This window comes from Trachinotus anak, unplaced genomic scaffold, assembly GCF_046630095.1.
Source record: "Trachinotus anak isolate AG129_WGS33_773 ecotype Australia unplaced genomic scaffold, CSIRO_AGI_Tana_v1 ptg000056l, whole genome shotgun sequence".
Lineage (NCBI taxonomy): Eukaryota > Metazoa > Chordata > Actinopteri > Carangiformes > Carangidae > Trachinotus > Trachinotus anak.
The window spans coordinates 370411-390000 of record NW_027273907.1 but is presented as its reverse complement, the minus strand read 5'-3'; the positions used below and the strand labels follow the sequence as shown (position 1 = coordinate 390000).

The following is a 19590-nucleotide window of genomic DNA, read 5'->3' as shown; positions in this document are numbered from 1 at the left end:
CAGCTCACCCTCTCCATGACAGTTATTCTCTCGCTCAATGCCCGTGGGCTCCGCAGCAGAGGGAAAATTGAATGCATTCTTGGGTCTGTCAAATGTGATATCTTATGTTTACAAGAGACAAGATGGGATGAAAGCGCCATCAGTTTTGTTAAAGCGCTGTGGAGAGGGTCGGTCATGTATGCTAATGGGACAGATTTAGCGAGAGGAGTGGCCATCTTATGCAAAGAAAACAGCTTTGAAAAAACGGACTGTGTGCATAAAGACGCTGAAGGCAGGATGATTGTAATAGATGTGGAAAGAGGGGGGGAAAAACAAAGGATTATAAATGTATATGCTTCAAATGAGGAAAAAAACAGGAAAATATTTTTCAAACAAATAACAAAATGGTGTAAAACGAATTGTGTGATAATAGGGGACTTCAATGTTGTTTTAAACAAAATGGATATCTCAGCAAATAATGTATTTAAGGAGGATGCCAGCAGGAAAATACTGTATGAAACCATGAATGATAATAACCTGACAGAGATATGGAGAGTGTTACAGCCAAACAAAAGAGAGTTCTCAAGGAGACAAGTAGTTGAAGGGAAGTTGAAGCAGTCAAGAATTGATCTATGCTTAGGCACTCCAGCAGTGGTGTCTCAGTTAAAAAGTGCAAGATACATACCCAACAGCTGGAGTGACCACTCTCTGCTAGAAATAAGAATGGGGAAAACAGGAGAGTTTAGAAATGGAGGCTTGTGGTGCTTAAACAATAGTTGCATTGAAGATGAGAAATTTAGAAGAAAAATGAATAATCTGTTAGAAGCAATGACTGAAGAAATATTGAACACAGAAGATGTGATAGAGTGGTGGGAAGGAGCTAAGTTAAGAATCAAAAAAGCATGTATTAATTATTGCAAACAAAAGAGATGGATAGAAAACAGAGAAGAGGAAGAAATCAGAGAACAGGTAAGGAGAGAATTAGAGAAGATTGAAGAAGAACCAAATTATGATGTCAGTAAATATATATGTTTAAAATCTCAATTAGATCACTTGGAAATGAAAAGGTGCAAGGGAGCAATAATCAGGAGCAAGGCGAAGCATATCACAGAAGGAGAAAAATGTACTGCCTATTTCTTGGGTCTAGAAAAAAGGAAGCAAAGCAAAACATTCATAAAAGAATTGAAAAATGAGAAAGGTGAAATAATAACAGATGCAGTAAATCTTTTAGAAACAGTACAAACATATTATAAACAGTTATTCACAAGTTGTAACATAAAACCAGAAAGTATGGAGGGAGCTATGGAGAGTATTGAAAGTAAATTGTCTAAAGAGGACAGAGAGTGGTGTGATGCTCCACTTACCTTACAGGAGGTGGAGATGGCAATAGGAGAACTGGGGAAGAACAAAAGTCCAGGCACAGATGGGCTGTCAGCTGAGTTTTATCAAGCTTTTAAACTCAGGTTGGCTCCGATCCTACTCACAATGTATAACCATATGCAAAATGGAGGTCGAACTCCCAGGACCTTGACACTTGGACTAATAACTGTTGTATACAAGAACAGAGGGGACAAAGCCTTGCTGGAGAATTACAGACCAATCAGTTTATTAAACACAGATTACAAAATTCTCACCAAGATATTGGCAAACAGGTTAAAATCAGTCATTTCTTCCATCATCAACTGGTCTCAAGCTTACGGCATTCCGGGGCGAGACATCACAGACACAATTCTGTCAGTTAAAGAAACAATAAATCACATGACAAAACAGGGTGGAATCTATCTGGGTGTGGACTTCAACAAAGCATTTGACAGAGTCGAACACAATTTCCTCTGGGCAGTACTGGCAAAATTTGGTTTCGGCAATAACTTCACAAATTGGATACAATTACTATACAGCAATGCAAACAGTAAAGTCAAATGCAATGGGCAATTATCAGACACTTTTCGGATTCAAAGATCAATAAGGCAAGGCTGTCCCCTCTCCTCCCTGTTATACAGCCTGGTGGCCGAACCCCTCGGAATGTTAATCAGGAAGGACAAGCAAATTAAAGGTATAACATCACCAGCAGGGAAAGAACACAAAATAGCACAGTTTGCGGATGATACTAACATAATGACACAGGATGAGGACAGCATAGACAAGGTTTTAGTTCATATTGAAACATACAGCAAAGCATCAGGGGCAAAAGTCAACTTTAACAAATCAGAAATCATGTACTGTGGCGAGGTGGTGCGGTCACCAGGCAGATGGCAGTTCAGGGAGGCAGGAGAGAGTGTCAAGGTCCTGGGAGTGCACCTGGGGAAAAACCAGGACAAAGCCAGAGACAAAACGTGGAGGGAGGCGCTGGGAAAAATAAGCAGCACGCTGGCACTGTGGAGGATGAGGGGGCTCACACTGAGAGGCAAGGTGGTCGTAGCCAACTCCCTTGTGCTCTCACAGCTAAACCACATACTGGCAGTCTACGACATACCCGGACACATCCAAACCAGCATAAATAACAGCATCTCCACGTTTCTCTGGAGAAGCAAAAGAAATCTAATAGCACACAGGACAATAATCAATGACTATAAAGAAGGAGGTCTAAAACTAATTGATATTGCAACAAAGAAACATGTCTTCAGAATTCAAACAATCAAAAAAGCCTTGCAAAATTCTAAAAATCATCCATGGCAAGATTACCTGCAAAAAACAATAACCTCCTTAGGTCACTGTGGCAGACACAACCTCTGCCAAATTCTACCCAAGAAACAGTACTCACATCTCCAACCGTTTGAAAGAGAGATCCTTGAAGCCTGGGAGCTGGCACGGCCACTCCTCAAGACAAAGGTCTCCAATAGGTCACAGTTACTGAAGCTCCCCATCCTCCACAATCCAGAGCTCACTTGTAGGGGCACCTCCCTCTCATATGGCTTCCTGGTGGCAGCAGGGCTGCAAACATTAGGGGACATAATGAATGGAAAGGGTAAAATAGACAGTGAAAAAATAATGACTGCTTTGAGGGACAAAGGGTGCAAGGGGAAAAAACAGTACATACAACAGGTGTGTGAGGAAATGGAAAAGAACATGCCTCCTGAATGGAAACAAGCCCACAAAAACTCTGTTTGTAAGGTGCAGGATGACACCCTGGATTTCCTCCTGTGGACTGGTGCACACACCAAAAGCATGCAAGAAATAAAATCTAAAACATGGTACACTATGTTGCTAAAAAAGGCCACACGGAGGCCCACCTCAGAAATAACCTGGAAGAAAGCATTCCCATTCAAAAACACGTCTACAATTTGGCACAACATAAGTCCTTGTTACAGTAACCCACAATGCACTAACACAGATTACAAAATAAGGCACAGGAGGATCTTCACAGGCGTCATTCTGCACCAGATTAACAAAAACATGTACGGAAGAGACTGTACTGTTTGTCAAGAGCAGGAGGAGGATTTAGAGCATCTCCTCCTGCATTGTCCCGTCTGCATTCCTTTCTCTGAGCAGGTCAAAGAACTCCTGGAAATGTGCTGTGAACTCAGGATTTCCAACACAACGGACTGGCAGTGGACTCTGCTATTTGGACTAACGGAAAAGAGAAAAGGAATTAACAATGAACTCATCAATATCATCCTTGCCTTCGCCAGACACACAATCTATACAGCCAGGAACTATGCACTCTATGATAACAGACAAACCAACAGGTGGAAGATCTTCACAAACTCAATAAAACTTCATATACGGACAATGCAAAAAGCAGACAAACAGAAATTTGAAAAAATCTTCTTAGACAAAGCAAAACTTGTGAGAATAACAGGAGACAATGTGCTAAGTTTTGCTTTTTAAGTAGTGTCATTATGTCTCTTCAGAATGTTGGTCTTCCTTGCTGGTTGATTTGTGTTCTATCTGGTTCCAGCAGGGTATTTTATTTCATCATGCCATTATAGTCCATTTTATTTTAATGTATTTCATTTTAGTTTGGTTTTTTCTCCTTTTGGTGTTGTTGTTTCTTTCTTTCTTTGGGTTTAAATGTGGACACCGGTACCCTTCAGTTCACTGTATTGGAGGGAGATCCAGTCTTCATAGAAAGTTAATGTGAATCTCTCCTGGGGGCGTGGAGACTGCACTGATTTTTCGTTGTTTCTTTCTTTGGTGTTTGTAAATATAATGTAAATATGGGTTTTAAAAAAAAAAAAAGCATAAATCACTGCATACTTTAGCTTTCACTGTCCGAGTTTACATGTTGAGAATAAGATTGAATGATGTAAAAATTTGAATTTTTTGATAATAAAAGAGAAAAAAAAAAAGCACGCCCGATCTCGTCCGATCTCGGAAGCTAAGCAGGGTCGGGCCTGGTTAGTACTTGGATGGGAGACCGCCTGGGAATACCAGGTGCTGTAAGGTTTTTCACTTTTCTGTGCAGACAACAGAGGACGCTGCTGCTTCAGTAAACAGCACTGACTGTGCCACTGCTCAACTGTCAATCACTGTGCAGACAGTTCAGCTCACAGTGCACAAACCACACTTTCATATTTTCACATTACACAGTTGACAAGTTGACAAGTTGAGAGAAAGAAAGAAAGAAAGAAAGTCGAGCAAAGACACCCGCGCTTGACATACACAGCCATGTCTGTGATGGTGTGGATCATCTTGTATAAAGGGGGTAGTTGTCACTTGCTCTGCGGCTTACGGCCATACCACCCTGAGCACGCCCGATCTCGTCCGATCTCGGAAGCTAAGCAGGGTCGGGCCTGGTTAGTACTTGAATGGGAGACCGCCTGGGAATACCAGGTGCTGTAAGCTTTTTCACTTTTCTGTGCAAACAACAGAGGACGCTGCTGCTTCAGTAAACAGCACTGACTGTGCCACTGCTCAACTGTCAATCACTGTGCAGACAGTTCAGCTCACAGTGCACAAACCACACTTTCATATTATCACATTACACAGTTGACAAGTTGAGAGAAAGAAAGAAAGAAAGAAAGTCGAGCAAAGACACCCGCGCTTGACATACACAGCCATGTCTGTGATGGTGTGGATCATCATGTATAAAGGGGGTAGTTGTCACTTGCTCTGCGGCTTACGGCCATACCACCCTGAGCACGCCCGATCTCGTCCGATCTCGGAAGCTAAGCAGGGTCGGGCCTGGTTAGTACTTGGGTGGGAGACCGCCTGGGAATACCAGGTGCTGTAAGCTTTTTCACTTTTCTGTGCAAACAACAGAGGACGCTGCTGCTTCAGTAAACAGCACTGACTGTGCCACTGCTCAACTGTCAATCACTGTGCAGACAGTTCAGCTCACAGTGCACAAACCACACTTTCATATTATCACATTACACAGTTGACAAGTTGACAAGTTGAGAGAAAGAAAGAAAGAAAGAAAGTCAAGCAAAGACACCCGCGCTTGACATACACAGCCATGTCTGTGATGGTGTGGATCATCATGTATAAAGGGGGTAGTTGTGACTTGCTCTGCGGCTTACGGCCATACCACCCTGAGCACGCCCGATCTCGGAAGCTAAGCAGGGTCGGGCCTGGTTAGTACTTGAATGGGAGACCGCCTGGGAATACCAGGTGCTGTAAGCTTTTTCACTTTTCTGTGCAAACAACAGAGGACGCTGCTGCTTCAGTAAACAGCACTGACTGTGCCACTGCTCAACTGGCAGTCACTGTGCAGACAGTTCAGCTCACAGTGCACAAACCACACTTTCATATTATAACATTACACAGTTGACAAGTTGAGAGAAAGAAAGAAAGAAAGAAAGTCGAGCAAAGACACCCGCGCTTGACATACACAGCCATGTCTGTGATGGTGTGGATCATCATGTATAAAGGGGGTAGTTGTCACTTGCTCTGCGGCTTACGGCCATACCACCCTGAGCACGCCCGATCTCGGAAGCTAAGCAGGGTCGGGCCTGGTTAGTACTTGAATGGGAGACCGCCTGGGAATACCAGGTGCTGTAAGCTTTTTCACTTTTCTGTGCAAACAACAGAGGACGCTGCTGCTTCAGTAAACAGCACTGACTGTGCCACTGCTCAACTGGCAGTCACTGTGCAGACAGTTCAGCTCACAGTGCACAAACCACACTTTCATATTATAACATTACACAGTTGACAAGTTGAGAGAAAGAAAGAAAGAAAGAAAGTCGAGCAAAGACACCCGCGCTTGACATACACAGCCATGTCTGTGATGGTGTGGATCATCATGTATAAAGGGGGTAGTTGTCACTTGCTCTGCGGCTTACGGCCATACCACCCTGAGCACGCCCGATCTCGTCAGATCTCGGAAGCTAAGCAGGGTCGGGCCTGGTTAGTACTTGGATGGGAGACCGCCTGGGAATACCAGGTGCTGTAAGCTTTTTCACTTTTCTGTGCAAACAACAGAGGACGCTGCTGCTTCAGTAAACAGCACTGACTGTGCCACTGCTCAACTGTCAATCACTGTGCAGACAGTTCAGCTCACAGTGCACAAACCACACTTTCATATTATCACATTACACAGTTGACAAGTTGAGAGAAAGAAAGAAAGAAAGAAAGTCGAGCAAAGACACCCGCGCTTGACATACACAGCCATGTCTGTGATGGTGTGGATCATCATGTATAAAGGGGGTAGTTGTCACTTGCTCTGCGGCTTACGGCCATACCACCCTGAGCACGCCCGATCTCGTTCGATCTCGGAAGTTAAGCAGGGTCGGGCCTGGTTAGTACTTGGATGGGAGACCGCCTGGGAATACCAGGTGCTGTAAGCTTTTTCACTTTTCTGTGCAAACAACAGAGGACGCTGCTGCTTCAGTAAACAGCACTGACTGTGCCACTGCTCAACTGTCAATCACTGTGCAGACAGTTCAGCTCACAGTGCACAAACCACACTTTCATATTATCACATTACACAGTTGACAAGTTGAGAGAAAGAAAGAAAGAAAGAAAGTCGAGCAAAGACACCCGCGCTTGACATACACAGCCATGTCTGTGATGGTGTGGATCATCATGTATAAAGGGGGTAGTTGTCACTTGCTCTGCGGCTTACGGCCATACCACCCTGAGCACGCCCGATCTCGTCCGATCTCGGAAGCTAAGCAGGGTCGGGCCTGGTTAGTACTTGGATGGGAGACCGCCTGGGAATACCAGGTGCTGTAAGCTTTTTCACTTTTCTGTGCAAACAACAGAGGACGCTGCTGCTTCAGTAAACAGCACTGACTGTGCCACTGCTCAACTGTCAATCACTGTGCAGACAGTTCAGCTCACAGTGCACAAACCACACTTTCATATTTTCACATTACACAGTTGACAAGTTGACAAGTTGAGAGAAAGAAAGAAAGAAAGAAAGTCGAGCAAAGACACCCGCGCTTGACATACACAGCCATGTCTGTGATGGTGTGGATCATCTTGTATAAAGGGGGTAGTTGTCACTTGCTCTGCGGCTTACGGCCATACCACCCTGAGCACGCCCGATCTCGTCCGATCTCGGAAGCTAAGCAGGGTCGGGCCTGGTTAGTACTTGAATGGGAGACCGCCTGGGAATACCAGGTGCTGTAAGCTTTTTCACTTTTCTGTGCAAACAACAGAGGACGCTGCTGCTTCAGTAAACAGCACTGACTGTGCCACTGCTCAACTGTCAATCACTGTGCAGACAGTTCAGCTCACAGTGCACAAACCACACTTTCATATTATCACATTACACAGTTGACAAGTTGAGAGAAAGAAAGAAAGAAAGAAAGTCGAGCAAAGACACCCGCGCTTGACATACACAGCCATGTCTGTGATGGTGTGGATCATCATGTATAAAGGGGGTAGTTGTCACTTGCTCTGCGGCTTACGGCCATACCACCCTGAGCACGCCCGATCTCGTCCGATCTCGGAAGCTAAGCAGGGTCGGGCCTGGTTAGTACTTGGGTGGGAGACCGCCTGGGAATACCAGGTGCTGTAAGCTTTTTCACTTTTCTGTGCAAACAACAGAGGACGCTGCTGCTTCAGTAAACAGCACTGACTGTGCCACTGCTCAACTGTCAATCACTGTGCAGACAGTTCAGCTCACAGTGCACAAACCACACTTTCATATTATCACATTACACAGTTGACAAGTTGACAAGTTGAGAGAAAGAAAGAAAGAAAGAAAGTCAAGCAAAGACACCCGCGCTTGACATACACAGCCATGTCTGTGATGGTGTGGATCATCATGTATAAAGGGGGTAGTTGTGACTTGCTCTGCGGCTTACGGCCATACCACCCTGAGCACGCCCGATCTCGGAAGCTAAGCAGGGTCGGGCCTGGTTAGTACTTGAATGGGAGACCGCCTGGGAATACCAGGTGCTGTAAGCTTTTTCACTTTTCTGTGCAAACAACAGAGGACGCTGCTGCTTCAGTAAACAGCACTGACTGTGCCACTGCTCAACTGGCAGTCACTGTGCAGACAGTTCAGCTCACAGTGCACAAACCACACTTTCATATTATCACATTACACAGTTGACAAGTTGAGAGAAAGAAAGAAAGAAAGAAAGTCGAGCAAAGACACCCGCGCTTGACATACACAGCCATGTCTGTGATGGTGTGGATCATCATGTATAAAGGGGGTAGTTGTCACTTGCTCTGCGGCTTACGGCCATACCACCCTGAGCACGCCCGATCTCGGAAGCTAAGCAGGGTCGGGCCTGGTTAGTACTTGGATGGGAGACCGCCTGGGAATACCAGGTGCTGTAAGCTTTTTCACTTTTCTGTGCAAACAACAGAGGACGCTGCTGCTTCAGTAAACAGCACTGACTGTGCCACTGCTCAACTGGCAGTCACTGTGCAGACAGTTCAGCTCACAGTGCACAAACCACACTTTCATATTATAACATTACACAGTTGACAAGTTGAGAGAAAGAAAGAAAGAAAGAAAGTCGAGCAAAGACACCCGCGCTTGACATACACAGCCATGTCTGTGATGGTGTGGATCATCATGTATAAAGGGGGTAGTTGTCACTTTCTCTGCGGCTTACGGCCATACCACCCTGAGCACGCCCGATCTCGTCCGATCTCGGAAGCTAAGCAGGGTCGGGCCTGGTTAGTACTTGGATGGGAGACCGCCTGGGAATACCAGGTGCTGTAAGCTTTTTCACTTTTCTGTGCAAACAACAGAGGACGCTGCTGCTTCAGTAAACAGCACTGACTGTGCCACTGCTCAACTGTCAATCACTGTGCAGACAGTTCAGCTCACAGTGCACAAACCACACTTTCATATTATCACATTACACAGTTGACAAGTTGACAAGTTGAGAGAAAGAAAGAAAGAAAGAAAGTCAAGCAAAGACACCCGCGCTTGACATACACAGCCATGTCTGTGATGGTGTGGATCATCATGTATAAAGGGGGTAGTTGTCACTTGCTCTGCGGCTTACAGCCATACCACCCTGAGCACGCCCGATCTCGTCCGATCTCGGAAGCTAAGCAGGGTCGGGCCTGGTTAGTACTTGGATGGGAGACCGCCTGGGAATACCAGGTGCTGTAAGCTTTTTCACTTTTCTGTGCAAACAACAGAGGACGCTGCTGCTTCAGTAAACAGCACTGACTGTGCCACTGCTCAACTGTCAATCACTGTGCAGACAGTTCAGCTCACAGTGCACAAACCACACTTTCATATTATCACATTACACAGTTGACAAGTTGAGAGAAAGAAAGAAAGAAAGAAAGTCGAGCAAAGACACCCGCGCTTGACATACACAGCCATGTCTGTGATGGTGTGGATCATCATGTATAAAGGGGGTAGTTGTCACTTTCTCTGCGGCTTACGGCCATACCACCCTGAGCACGCCCGATCTCGTCCGATCTCGGAAGCTAAGCAGGGTCGGGCCTGGTTAGTACTTGGATGGGAGACCGCCTGGGAATACCAGGTGCTGTAAGCTTTTTCACTTTTCTGTGCAAACAACAGAGGACGCTGCTGCTTCAGTAAACAGCACTGACTGTGCCACTGCTCAACTGTCAATCACTGTGCAGACAGTTCAGCTCACAGTGCACAAACCACACTTTCATATTATCACATTACACAGTTGACAAGTTGACAAGTTGAGAGAAAGAAAGAAAGAAAGAAAGTCAAGCAAAGACACCCGCGCTTGACATACACAGCCATGTCTGTGATGGTGTGGATCATCATGTATAAAGGGGGTAGTTGTCACTTGCTCTGCGGCTTACGGCCATACCACCCTGAGCACGCCCGATCTCGTCCGATCTCGGAAGCTAAGCAGGGTCGGGCCTGGTTAGTACTTGGATGGGAGACCGCCTGGGAATACCAGGTGCTGTAAGCTTTTTCACTTTTCTGTGCAAACAACAGAGGACGCTGCTGCTTCAGTAAACAGCACTGACTGTGCCACTGCTCAACTGTCAATCACTGTGCAGACAGTTCAGCTCACAGTGCACAAACCACACTTTCATATTATCACATTACACAGTTGACAAGTTGAGAGAAAGAAAGAAAGAAAGAAAGTCGAGCAAAGACACCCGCGCTTGACATACACAGCCATGTCTGTGATGGTGTGGATCATCATGTATAAAGGGGGTAGTTGTCACTTGCTCTGCAGCTTACGGCCATACCACCCTGAGCACGCCCGATCTCGTCCGATCTCGGAAGCTAAGCAGGGTCGGGCCTGGTTAGTACTTGGATGGGAGACCGCCTGGGAATACCAGGTGCTGTAAGCTTTTTCACTTTTCTGTGCAAACAACAGAGGACGCTGCTGCTTCAGTAAACAGCACTGACTGTGCCACTGCTCAACTGTCAATCACTGTGCAGACAGTTCAGCTCACAGTGCACAAACCACACTTTCATATTATCACATTACACAGTTGACAAGTTGAGAGAAAGAAAGAAAGAAAGAAAGTCGAGCAAAGACACCCGCGCTTGACATACACAGCCATGTCTGTGATGGTGTGGATCATCATGTATAAAGGGGGTAGTTGTCACTTGCTCTGCGGCTTACGGCCATACCACCCTGAGCACGCCCGATCTCGTCCGATCTCGGAAGCTAAGCAGGGTCGGGCCTGGTTAGTACTTGGGTGGAAGACCGCCTGGGAATACCAGGTGCTGTAAGCTTTTTCACTTTTCTGTGCAAACAACAGAGGACGCTGCTGCTTCAGTAAACAGCACTGACTGTGCCACTGCTCAACTGTCAATCACTGTGCAGACAGTTCAGCTCACAGTGCACAAACCACACTTTCATATTATCACATTACACAGTTGACAAGTTGAGAGAAAGAAAGAAAGAAAGAAAGTCGAGCAAAGACACCCGCGCTTGACATACACAGCCATGTCTGTGATGGTGTGGATCATCATGTATAAAGGGGGTAGTTGTCACTTTCTCTGCGGCTTACGGCCATACCACCCTGAGCACGCCCGATCTCGTCCGATCTAGGAAGCTAAGCAGGGTCGGGCCTGGTTAGTACTTGGATGGGAGACCGCCTGGGAATACCAGGTGCTGTAAGCTTTTTCACTTTTCTGTGCAAACAACAGAGGACGCTGCTGCTTCAGTAAACAGCACTGACTGTGCCGCTGCTCAACTGTCAATCACTGTGCAGACAGTTCAGCTCACAGTGCACAAACCACACTTTCATATTATCACATTACACAGTTGACAAGTTGAGAGAAAGAAAGAAAGAAAGAAAGTCGAGCAAAGACACCCGCGCTTGACATACACAGCCATGTCTGTGATGGTGTGGATCATCATGTATAAAGGGGGTAGTTGTCACTTTCTCTGCGGCTTACGGCCATACCACCCTGAGCACGCCCGATCTCGTCCGATCTCGGAAGCTAAGCAGGGTCGGGCCTGGTTAGTACTTGGATGGGAGACCGCCTGGGAATACCAGGTGCTGTAAGCTTTTTCACTTTTCTGTGCAAACAACAGAGGACGCTGCTGCTTCAGTAAACAGCACTGACTGTGCCACTGCTCAACTGGCAGTCACTGTGCAGACAGTTCAGCTCACAGTGCACAAACCACACTTTCATATTATAACATTACACAGTTGACAAGTTGAGAGAAAGAAAGAAAGAAAGAAAGTCGAGCAAAGACACCCGCGCTTGACATACACAGCCATGTCTGTGATGGTGTGGATCATCATGTATAAAGGGGGTAGTTGTCACTTTCTCTGCGGCTTACGGCCATACCACCCTGAGCACGCCTGATCTCGTCCGATCTCGGAAGCTAAGCAGGGTCGGGCCTGGTTAGTACTTGGATGGGAGACCGCCTGGGAATACCAGGTGCTGTAAGCTTTTTCACTTTTCTGTGCAAACAACAGAGGACGCTGCTGCTTCAGTAAACAGCACTGACTGTGCCACTGCTCAACTGTCAATCACTGTGCAGACAGTTCAGCTCACAGTGCACAAACCACACTTTCATATTATCACATTACACAGTTGACAAGTTGACAAGTTGAGAGAAAGAAAGAAAGAAAGAAAGTCGAGCAAAGACACCCGCGCTTGACATACACAGCCATGTCTGTGATGGTGTGGATCATCATGTATAAAGGGGGTAGTTGTCACTTTCTCTGCGGCTTACGGCCATACCACCCTGAGCACGCCCGATCTCGTCCGATCTCGGAAGCTAAGCAGGGTCGGGCCTGGTTAGTACTTGGATGGGAGACCGCCTGGGAATACCAGGTGCTGTAAGCTTTTTCACTTTTCTGTGCAAACAACAGAGGACGCTGCTGCTTCAGTAAACAGCACTGACTGTGCCACTGCTCAACTGGCAGTCACTGTGCAGACAGTTCAGCTCACAGTGCACAAACCACACTTTCATATTATAACATTACACAGTTGACAAGTTGAGAGAAAGAAAGAAAGAAAGAAAGTCGAGCAAAGACACCCGCGCTTGACATACACAGCCATGTCTGTGATGGTGTGGATCATCATGTATAAAGGGGGTAGTTGTCACTTTCTCTGCGGCTTACGGCCATACCACCCTGAGCACGCCTGATCTCGTCCGATCTCGGAAGCTAAGCAGGGTCGGGCCTGGTTAGTACTTGGATGGGAGACCGCCTGGGAATACCAGGTGCTGTAAGCTTTTTCACTTTTCTGTGCAAACAACAGAGGACGCTGCTGCTTCAGTAAACAGCACTGACTGTGCCACTGCTCAACTGTCAATCACTGTGCAGACAGTTCAGCTCACAGTGCACAAACCACACTTTCATATTATCACATTACACAGTTGACAAGTTGACAAGTTGAGAGAAAGAAAGAAAGAAAGAAAGTCGAGCAAAGACACCCGCGCTTGACATACACAGCCATGTCTGTGATGGTGTGGATCATCATGTATAAAGGGGGTAGTTGTCACTTTCTCTGCGGCTTACGGCCATACCACCCTGAGCACGCCCGATCTCGTCCGATCTCGGAAGCTAAGCAGGGTCGGGCCTGGTTAGTACTTGGATGGGAGACCGCCTGGGAATACCAGGTGCTGTAAGCTTTTTCACTTTTCTGTGCAAACAACAGAGGACGCTGCTGCTTCAGTAAACAGCACTGACTGTGCCACTGCTCAACTGTCAATCACTGTGCAGACAGTTCAGCTCACAGTGCACAAACCACACTTTCATATTATCACATTACACAGTTGACAAGTTGAGAGAAAGAAAGAAAGAAAGAAAGTCGAGCAAAGACACCCGCGCTTGACATACACAGCCATGTCTGTGATGGTGTGGATCATCATGTATAAAGGGGGTAGTTGTCACTTTCTCTGCGGCTTACGGCCATACCACCCTGAGCACGCCCGATCTCGTCCGATCTCGGAAGCTAAGCAGGGTCGGGCCTGGTTAGTACTTGGATGGGAGACCGCCTGGGAATACCAGGTGCTGTAAGCTTTTTCACTTTTCTGTGCAAACAACAGAGGACGCTGCTGCTTCAGTAAACAGCACTGACTGTGCCACTGCTCAACTGTCAATCACTGTGCAGACAGTTCAGCTCACAGTGCACAAACCACACTTTCATATTATCACATTACACAGTTGACAAGTTGACAAGTTGAGAGAAAGAAAGAAAGAAAGAAAGTCAAGCAAAGACACCCGCGCTTGACATACACAGCCATGTCTGTGATGGTGTGGATCATCATGTATAAAGGGGGTAGTTTTGACTTGCTCTGCGGCTTACGGCCATACCACCCTGAGCACGCCCGATCTCGGAAGCTAAGCAGGGTCGGGCCTGGTTAGTACTTGAATGGGAGACCGCCTGGGAATACCAGGTGCTGTAAGCTTTTTCACTTTTCTGTGCAAACAACAGAGGACGCTGCTGCTTCAGTAAACAGCACTGACTGTGCCACTGCTCAACTGGCAGTCACTGTGCAGACAGTTCAGCTCACAGTGCACAAACCACACTTTCATATTATCACATTACACAGTTGACAAGTTGAGAGAAAGAAAGAAAGAAAGAAAGTCGAGCAAAGACACCCGCGCTTGACATACACAGCCATGTCTGTGATGGTGTGGATCATCATGTATAAAGGGGGTAGTTGTCACTTGCTCTGCGGCTTACGGCCATACCACCCTGAGCACGCCCGATCTCGGAAGCTAAGCAGGGTCGGGCCTGGTTAGTACTTGGATGGGAGACCGCCTGGGAATACCAGGTGCTGTAAGCTTTTTCACTTTTCTGTGCAAACAACAGAGGACGCTGCTGCTTCAGTAAACAGCACTGACTGTGCCACTGCTCAACTGTCAATCACTGTGCAGACAGTTCAGCTCACAGTGCACAAACCACACTTTCATATTATCACATTACACAGTTGACAAGTTGACAAGTTGAGAGAAAGAAAGAAAGAAAGAAAGTCAAGCAAAGACACCCGCGCTTGACATACACAGCCATGTCTGTGATGGTGTGGATCATCATGTATAAAGGGGGTAGTTGTCACTTGCTCTGCGGCTTACGGCCATACCACCCTGAGCACGCCCGATCTCGTCCGATCTCGGAAGCTAAGCAGGGTCGGGCCTGGTTAGTACTTGGATGGGAGACCGCCTGGGAATACCAGGTGCTGTAAGCTTTTTCACTTTTCTGTGCAAACAACAGAGGACGCTGCTGCTTCAGTAAACAGCACTGACTGTGCCACTGCTCAACTGTCAATCACTGTGCAGACAGTTCAGCTCACAGTGCACAAACCACACTTTCATATTATCACATTACACAGTTGACAAGTTGAGAGAAAGAAAGAAAGAAAGAAAGTCGAGCAAAGACACCCGCGCTTGACATACACAGCCATGTCTGTGATGGTGTGGATCATCATGTATAAAGGGGGTAGTTGTCACTTGCTCTGCGGCTTACGGCCATACCACCCTGAGCACGCCCGATCTCGTCCGATCTCGGAAGCTAAGCAGGGTCGGGCCTGGTTAGTACTTGGGTGGAAGACCGCCTGGGAATACCAGGTGCTGTAAGCTTTTTCACTTTTCTGTGCAAACAACAGAGGACGCTGCTGCTTCAGTAAACAGCACTGACTGTGCCACTGCTCAACTGTCAATCACTGTGCAGACAGTTCAGCTCACAGTGCACAAACCACACTTTCATATTATCACATTACACAGTTGACAAGTTGAGAGAAAGAAAGAAAGAAAGAAAGTCGAGCAAAGACACCCGCGCTTGACATACACAGCCATGTCTGTGATGGTGTGGATCATCATGTATAAAGGGGGTAGTTGTCACTTTCTCTGCGGCTTACGGCCATACCACCCTGAGCACGCCCGATCTCGTCCGATCTAGGAAGCTAAGCAGGGTCGGGCCTGGTTAGTACTTGGATGGGAGACCGCCTGGGAATACCAGGTGCTGTAAGCTTTTTCACTTTTCTGTGCAAACAACAGAGGACGCTGCTGCTTCAGTAAACAGCACTGACTGTGCCGCTGCTCAACTGTCAATCACTGTGCAGACAGTTCAGCTCACAGTGCACAAACCACACTTTCATATTATCACATTACACAGTTGACAAGTTGAGAGAAAGAAAGAAAGAAAGAAAGTCGAGCAAAGACACCCGCGCTTGACATACACAGCCATGTCTGTGATGGTGTGGATCATCATGTATAAAGGGGGTAGTTGTCACTTTCTCTGCGGCTTACGGCCATACCACCCTGAGCACGCCTGATCTCGTCCGATCTCGGAAGCTAAGCAGGGTCGGGCCTGGTTAGTACTTGGATGGGAGACCGCCTGGGAATACCAGGTGCTGTAAGCTTTTTCACTTTTCTGTGCAAACAACAGAGGACGCTGCTGCTTCAGTAAACAGCACTGACTGTGCCACTGCTCAACTGTCAATCACTGTGCAGACAGTTCAGCTCACAGTGCACAAACCACACTTTCATATTATCACATTACACAGTTGACAAGTTGACAAGTTGAGAGAAAGAAAGAAAGAAAGAAAGTCGAGCAAAGACACCCGCGCTTGACATACACAGCCATGTCTGTGATGGTGTGGATCATCATGTATAAAGGGGGTAGTTGTCACTTTCTCTGCGGCTTACGGCCATACCACCCTGAGCACGCCCGATCTCGTCCGATCTCGGAAGCTAAGCAGGGTCGGGCCTGGTTAGTACTTGGATGGGAGACCGCCTGGGAATACCAGGTGCTGTAAGCTTTTTCACTTTTCTGTGCAAACAACAGAGGACGCTGCTGCTTCAGTAAACAGCACTGACTGTGCCACTGCTCAACTGTCAATCACTGTGCAGACAGTTCAGCTCACAGTGCACAAACCACACTTTCATATTATCACATTACACAGTTGACAAGTTGAGAGAAAGAAAGAAAGAAAGAAAGTCGAGCAAAGACACCCGCGCTTGACATACACAGCCATGTCTGTGATGGTGTGGATCATCATGTATAAAGGGGGTAGTTGTCACTTTCTCTGCGGCTTACGGCCATACCACCCTGAGCACGCATCACGCATGACAGGTTGCACGGCAGTTGAGAGATAGGAAGTGAGCGAGAGAGAGCGAGCGAGCGAGCGAGTGTTTTTTTTTCGAGTTATTATTTGTGTGAATGAGCGTGTTTTAGTGTTTGAGCGACTGTGGTTTTTGTGTGTTTTCATTCCCCCAACAGCTTTAACGCTGTTTGGGGGGATTACAGCTTTTTCTTTTCCCTCTTTTTTTTTGAACCCGTTTGTGGGTTTAAACTACGGATGGACAAAATGGCGGCCAGGACTAATGGACAGTTTACAAACACTTTGAGAAAGGAAAACGGACTAAACGAAACGGTAACGGCGAAAACACAGACAGCAGGAACGAAAACGGCTTATGAAAAAGATTTAACGATCCAGATTGAGCTAAACGGAGATGACAATGTAACAACGATGGAGCTAATGAAGTGTGTGAGAGAGCTGTGCGGGGGACTAATTGCATGCAGATGCATTGGTAACAAGAGATACGAGATCACGATGACGAACACGTCTGGGAAACAAAGGCTGCTGGACGGCTTCAGGATCGGAGCAACGAGTGTGCTGGGGAAGGAGCTGACAAATGACGAGCTGGTGGTGTCATTCCTGGGGCTGCCGGCGTACATTACGGACGAGGAAATACTGCAGAAACTACATGGCTGGGGAGTGTCGGCCACATCACAGATTAAGAGAAGAATGTGGCCGGGAACGAGAATCGCAGACGGGACCAGGTACGTGAAAGTAAAGTTTAATGAAACGGTACAGTCTCTTCCTTATTCGGCTCGGTTTCAAACGGCCACGGGGCCGGAATACTTCAGGGTGATTCATGACAGGCAGGTTAAGGTGTGTAGAATTTGTATTCAGCCAGGGCACATCCTCAGAGAATGCCCGGAATTCACCTGTCATAAATGCGGAGTCCAGGGGCATTACGCGAGAGAATGCGTAAAAGTCGAGGAGAGGTGTGAGCTATGCCACAACAATATGGAAAACTGTGTCTGTAGGAACAGTGAATCAGAGGAGGTCCGTGAAGGGTCTGAGTCAGGTCAGGAGGGGAGTGAGTGCGAAGCTGAGGAGGCGGAGATGGAGTGTTTCAGTGAGGCGGCGGGAGCTGGTGAGACGAGGAGTCCCAGCGCAGAGCCGCAGGCAGACGAGAGCTTGGTGAGCGCGCAGTGGTGTGATTCTGACATCGAGAGCGCTAGTATGAGTCTGCCCTGCGGCCAAAGAGAGCACACTGAGGCGGGGACGGGACTGGGAAAAGCTCTCGGACCCGCCGATCTCCCTGCTCTGGAAAAATCACTATTAACCGCCGCCTCTCAGGCTGAAACGGACGCTCCGCAAAGCGCTCCGCTCTGCGCTCCGCGCTCGGCGAAGAGCGCACCGCCAGCAGCTCCCCAAATGGCTGACTCGGAATCCGACATGGACCTCACACAGATCACGCAAATCAGAAAAAGGCAAAATACAGAGAGGCAGGCGAAAAAAAGCAAAAAAAGTAAGGCAAAAAATCAGATATGATAGCAAATCTCTCATTTTTGCAGCTCACCCTCTCCATGACAGTTATTCTCTCGCTCAATGCCCGTGGGCTCCGCAGCAGAGGGAAAATTGAATGCATTCTTGGGTCTGTCAAATGTGATATCTTATGTTTACAAGAGACAAGATGGGATGAAAGCGCCATCAGTTTTGTTAAAGCGCTGTGGAGAGGGTCGGTCATGTATGCTAATGGGACAGATTTAGCGAGAGGAGTGGCCATCTTATGCAAAGAAAACAGCTTTGAAAAAACGGACTGTGTGCATAAAGACGCTGAAGGCAGGATGATTGTAATAGATGTGGAAAGAGGGGGGGAAAAACAAAGGATTATAAATGTATATGCTTCAAATGAGGAAAAAAACAGGAAAATATTTTTCAAACAAATAACAAAATGGTGTAAAACGAATTGTGTGATAATAGGGGACTTCAATGTTGTTTTAAACAAAATGGATATCTCAGCAAATAATGTATTTAAGGAGGATGCCAGCAGGAAAATACTGTATGAAACCATGAATGATAATAACCTGACAGAGATATGGAGAGTGTTACAGCCAAACAAAAGAGAGTTCTCAAGGAGACAAGTAGTTGAAGGGAAGTTGAAGCAGTCAAGAATTGATCTATGCTTAGGCACTCCAGCAGTGGTGTCTCAGTTAAAAAGTGCAAGATACATACCCAACAGCTGGAGTGACCACTCTCTGCTAGAAATAAGAATGGGGAAAACAGGAGAGTTTAGAAATGGAGGCTTGTGGTGCTTAAACAATAGTTGCATTGAAGATGAGAAATTTAGAAGAAAAATGAATAATCTGTTAGAAGCAATGACTGAAGAAATATTGAACACAGAAGATGTGATAGAGTGGTGGGAAGGAGCTAAGTTAAGAATCAAAAAAGCATGTATTAATTATTGCAAACAAAAGAGATGGATAGAAAACAGAGAAGAGGAAGAAATCAGAGAACAGGTAAGGAGAGAATTAGAGAAGATTGAAGAAGAACCAAATTATGATGTCAGTAAATATATATGTTTAAAATCTCAATTAGATCACTTGGAAATGAAAAGGTGCAAGGGAGCAATAATCAGGAGCAAGGCGAAGCATATCACAGAAGGAGAAAAATGTACTGCCTATTTCTTGGGTCTAGAAAAAAGGAAGCAAAGCAAAACATTCATAAAAGAATTGAAAAATGAGAAAGGTGAAATAATAACAGATGCAGTAAATCTTTTAGAAACAGTACAAACATATTATAAACAGTTATTCACAAGTTG

General features: G+C 46.5%; 25 non-coding genes and 6 pseudogenes across 25 annotated transcripts; all 31 read left to right on the top strand.

Moving 5' to 3' along the window:
- Positions 1-4645: 4645 nt before the first annotated feature.
- LOC139615760 (5S ribosomal RNA) lies at positions 4646-4764 on the top strand. The gene has a single exon (XR_011687632.1). It is a non-coding gene; the product is annotated as a 5S ribosomal RNA (ribosomal RNA).
- A 272-nt stretch (positions 4765-5036) lies between these two features.
- LOC139615717 (5S ribosomal RNA) lies at positions 5037-5155 on the top strand. Its single transcript, XR_011687591.1, has one exon. It is a non-coding gene; the product is annotated as a 5S ribosomal RNA (ribosomal RNA).
- Positions 5156-5435: 280 nt separating this feature from the next.
- On the top strand, positions 5436-5544 carry LOC139616239 (5S ribosomal RNA; annotated as a pseudogene).
- Positions 5545-5816: 272 nt separating this feature from the next.
- On the top strand, positions 5817-5925 carry LOC139616238 (5S ribosomal RNA; annotated as a pseudogene).
- A 272-nt stretch (positions 5926-6197) lies between these two features.
- On the top strand, positions 6198-6316 carry LOC139615664 (5S ribosomal RNA). The gene has a single exon (XR_011687541.1). It is a non-coding gene; the product is annotated as a 5S ribosomal RNA (ribosomal RNA).
- A 272-nt stretch (positions 6317-6588) lies between these two features.
- Positions 6589-6707, top strand: LOC139615914 (5S ribosomal RNA). The gene has a single exon (XR_011687777.1). It is a non-coding gene; the product is annotated as a 5S ribosomal RNA (ribosomal RNA).
- Positions 6708-6979: 272 nt separating this feature from the next.
- On the top strand, positions 6980-7098 carry LOC139616654 (5S ribosomal RNA). Its single transcript, XR_011688312.1, has one exon. It is a non-coding gene; the product is annotated as a 5S ribosomal RNA (ribosomal RNA).
- A 280-nt stretch (positions 7099-7378) lies between these two features.
- LOC139615759 (5S ribosomal RNA) lies at positions 7379-7497 on the top strand. Its single transcript, XR_011687631.1, has one exon. It is a non-coding gene; the product is annotated as a 5S ribosomal RNA (ribosomal RNA).
- A 272-nt stretch (positions 7498-7769) lies between these two features.
- LOC139615716 (5S ribosomal RNA) lies at positions 7770-7888 on the top strand. The gene has a single exon (XR_011687590.1). It is a non-coding gene; the product is annotated as a 5S ribosomal RNA (ribosomal RNA).
- A 280-nt stretch (positions 7889-8168) lies between these two features.
- LOC139616237 (5S ribosomal RNA) lies at positions 8169-8277 on the top strand (annotated as a pseudogene).
- A 272-nt stretch (positions 8278-8549) lies between these two features.
- Positions 8550-8658, top strand: LOC139616170 (5S ribosomal RNA; annotated as a pseudogene).
- Positions 8659-8930: 272 nt separating this feature from the next.
- Positions 8931-9049, top strand: LOC139616652 (5S ribosomal RNA). The gene has a single exon (XR_011688310.1). It is a non-coding gene; the product is annotated as a 5S ribosomal RNA (ribosomal RNA).
- Positions 9050-9329: 280 nt separating this feature from the next.
- LOC139615600 (5S ribosomal RNA) lies at positions 9330-9448 on the top strand. The gene has a single exon (XR_011687480.1). It is a non-coding gene; the product is annotated as a 5S ribosomal RNA (ribosomal RNA).
- A 272-nt stretch (positions 9449-9720) lies between these two features.
- Positions 9721-9839, top strand: LOC139616651 (5S ribosomal RNA). Its single transcript, XR_011688309.1, has one exon. It is a non-coding gene; the product is annotated as a 5S ribosomal RNA (ribosomal RNA).
- Positions 9840-10119: 280 nt separating this feature from the next.
- On the top strand, positions 10120-10238 carry LOC139616650 (5S ribosomal RNA). Its single transcript, XR_011688308.1, has one exon. It is a non-coding gene; the product is annotated as a 5S ribosomal RNA (ribosomal RNA).
- A 272-nt stretch (positions 10239-10510) lies between these two features.
- Positions 10511-10629, top strand: LOC139616649 (5S ribosomal RNA). Its single transcript, XR_011688307.1, has one exon. It is a non-coding gene; the product is annotated as a 5S ribosomal RNA (ribosomal RNA).
- A 272-nt stretch (positions 10630-10901) lies between these two features.
- Positions 10902-11020, top strand: LOC139615886 (5S ribosomal RNA). The gene has a single exon (XR_011687751.1). It is a non-coding gene; the product is annotated as a 5S ribosomal RNA (ribosomal RNA).
- Positions 11021-11292: 272 nt separating this feature from the next.
- Positions 11293-11411, top strand: LOC139616027 (5S ribosomal RNA). Its single transcript, XR_011687890.1, has one exon. It is a non-coding gene; the product is annotated as a 5S ribosomal RNA (ribosomal RNA).
- Positions 11412-11683: 272 nt separating this feature from the next.
- On the top strand, positions 11684-11802 carry LOC139616648 (5S ribosomal RNA). Its single transcript, XR_011688306.1, has one exon. It is a non-coding gene; the product is annotated as a 5S ribosomal RNA (ribosomal RNA).
- Positions 11803-12074: 272 nt separating this feature from the next.
- LOC139615822 (5S ribosomal RNA) lies at positions 12075-12193 on the top strand. Its single transcript, XR_011687690.1, has one exon. It is a non-coding gene; the product is annotated as a 5S ribosomal RNA (ribosomal RNA).
- Positions 12194-12473: 280 nt separating this feature from the next.
- LOC139616647 (5S ribosomal RNA) lies at positions 12474-12592 on the top strand. Its single transcript, XR_011688305.1, has one exon. It is a non-coding gene; the product is annotated as a 5S ribosomal RNA (ribosomal RNA).
- A 272-nt stretch (positions 12593-12864) lies between these two features.
- LOC139615821 (5S ribosomal RNA) lies at positions 12865-12983 on the top strand. The gene has a single exon (XR_011687689.1). It is a non-coding gene; the product is annotated as a 5S ribosomal RNA (ribosomal RNA).
- Positions 12984-13263: 280 nt separating this feature from the next.
- On the top strand, positions 13264-13382 carry LOC139616646 (5S ribosomal RNA). Its single transcript, XR_011688304.1, has one exon. It is a non-coding gene; the product is annotated as a 5S ribosomal RNA (ribosomal RNA).
- Positions 13383-13654: 272 nt separating this feature from the next.
- Positions 13655-13773, top strand: LOC139616645 (5S ribosomal RNA). The gene has a single exon (XR_011688303.1). It is a non-coding gene; the product is annotated as a 5S ribosomal RNA (ribosomal RNA).
- A 280-nt stretch (positions 13774-14053) lies between these two features.
- LOC139616236 (5S ribosomal RNA) lies at positions 14054-14162 on the top strand (annotated as a pseudogene).
- A 272-nt stretch (positions 14163-14434) lies between these two features.
- On the top strand, positions 14435-14543 carry LOC139616169 (5S ribosomal RNA; annotated as a pseudogene).
- Positions 14544-14823: 280 nt separating this feature from the next.
- LOC139616644 (5S ribosomal RNA) lies at positions 14824-14942 on the top strand. Its single transcript, XR_011688302.1, has one exon. It is a non-coding gene; the product is annotated as a 5S ribosomal RNA (ribosomal RNA).
- Positions 14943-15214: 272 nt separating this feature from the next.
- Positions 15215-15333, top strand: LOC139615885 (5S ribosomal RNA). The gene has a single exon (XR_011687750.1). It is a non-coding gene; the product is annotated as a 5S ribosomal RNA (ribosomal RNA).
- Positions 15334-15605: 272 nt separating this feature from the next.
- Positions 15606-15724, top strand: LOC139616026 (5S ribosomal RNA). The gene has a single exon (XR_011687889.1). It is a non-coding gene; the product is annotated as a 5S ribosomal RNA (ribosomal RNA).
- Positions 15725-15996: 272 nt separating this feature from the next.
- On the top strand, positions 15997-16115 carry LOC139615820 (5S ribosomal RNA). Its single transcript, XR_011687688.1, has one exon. It is a non-coding gene; the product is annotated as a 5S ribosomal RNA (ribosomal RNA).
- Positions 16116-16395: 280 nt separating this feature from the next.
- LOC139616643 (5S ribosomal RNA) lies at positions 16396-16514 on the top strand. Its single transcript, XR_011688301.1, has one exon. It is a non-coding gene; the product is annotated as a 5S ribosomal RNA (ribosomal RNA).
- Positions 16515-19590: the final 3076 nt, after the last annotated feature.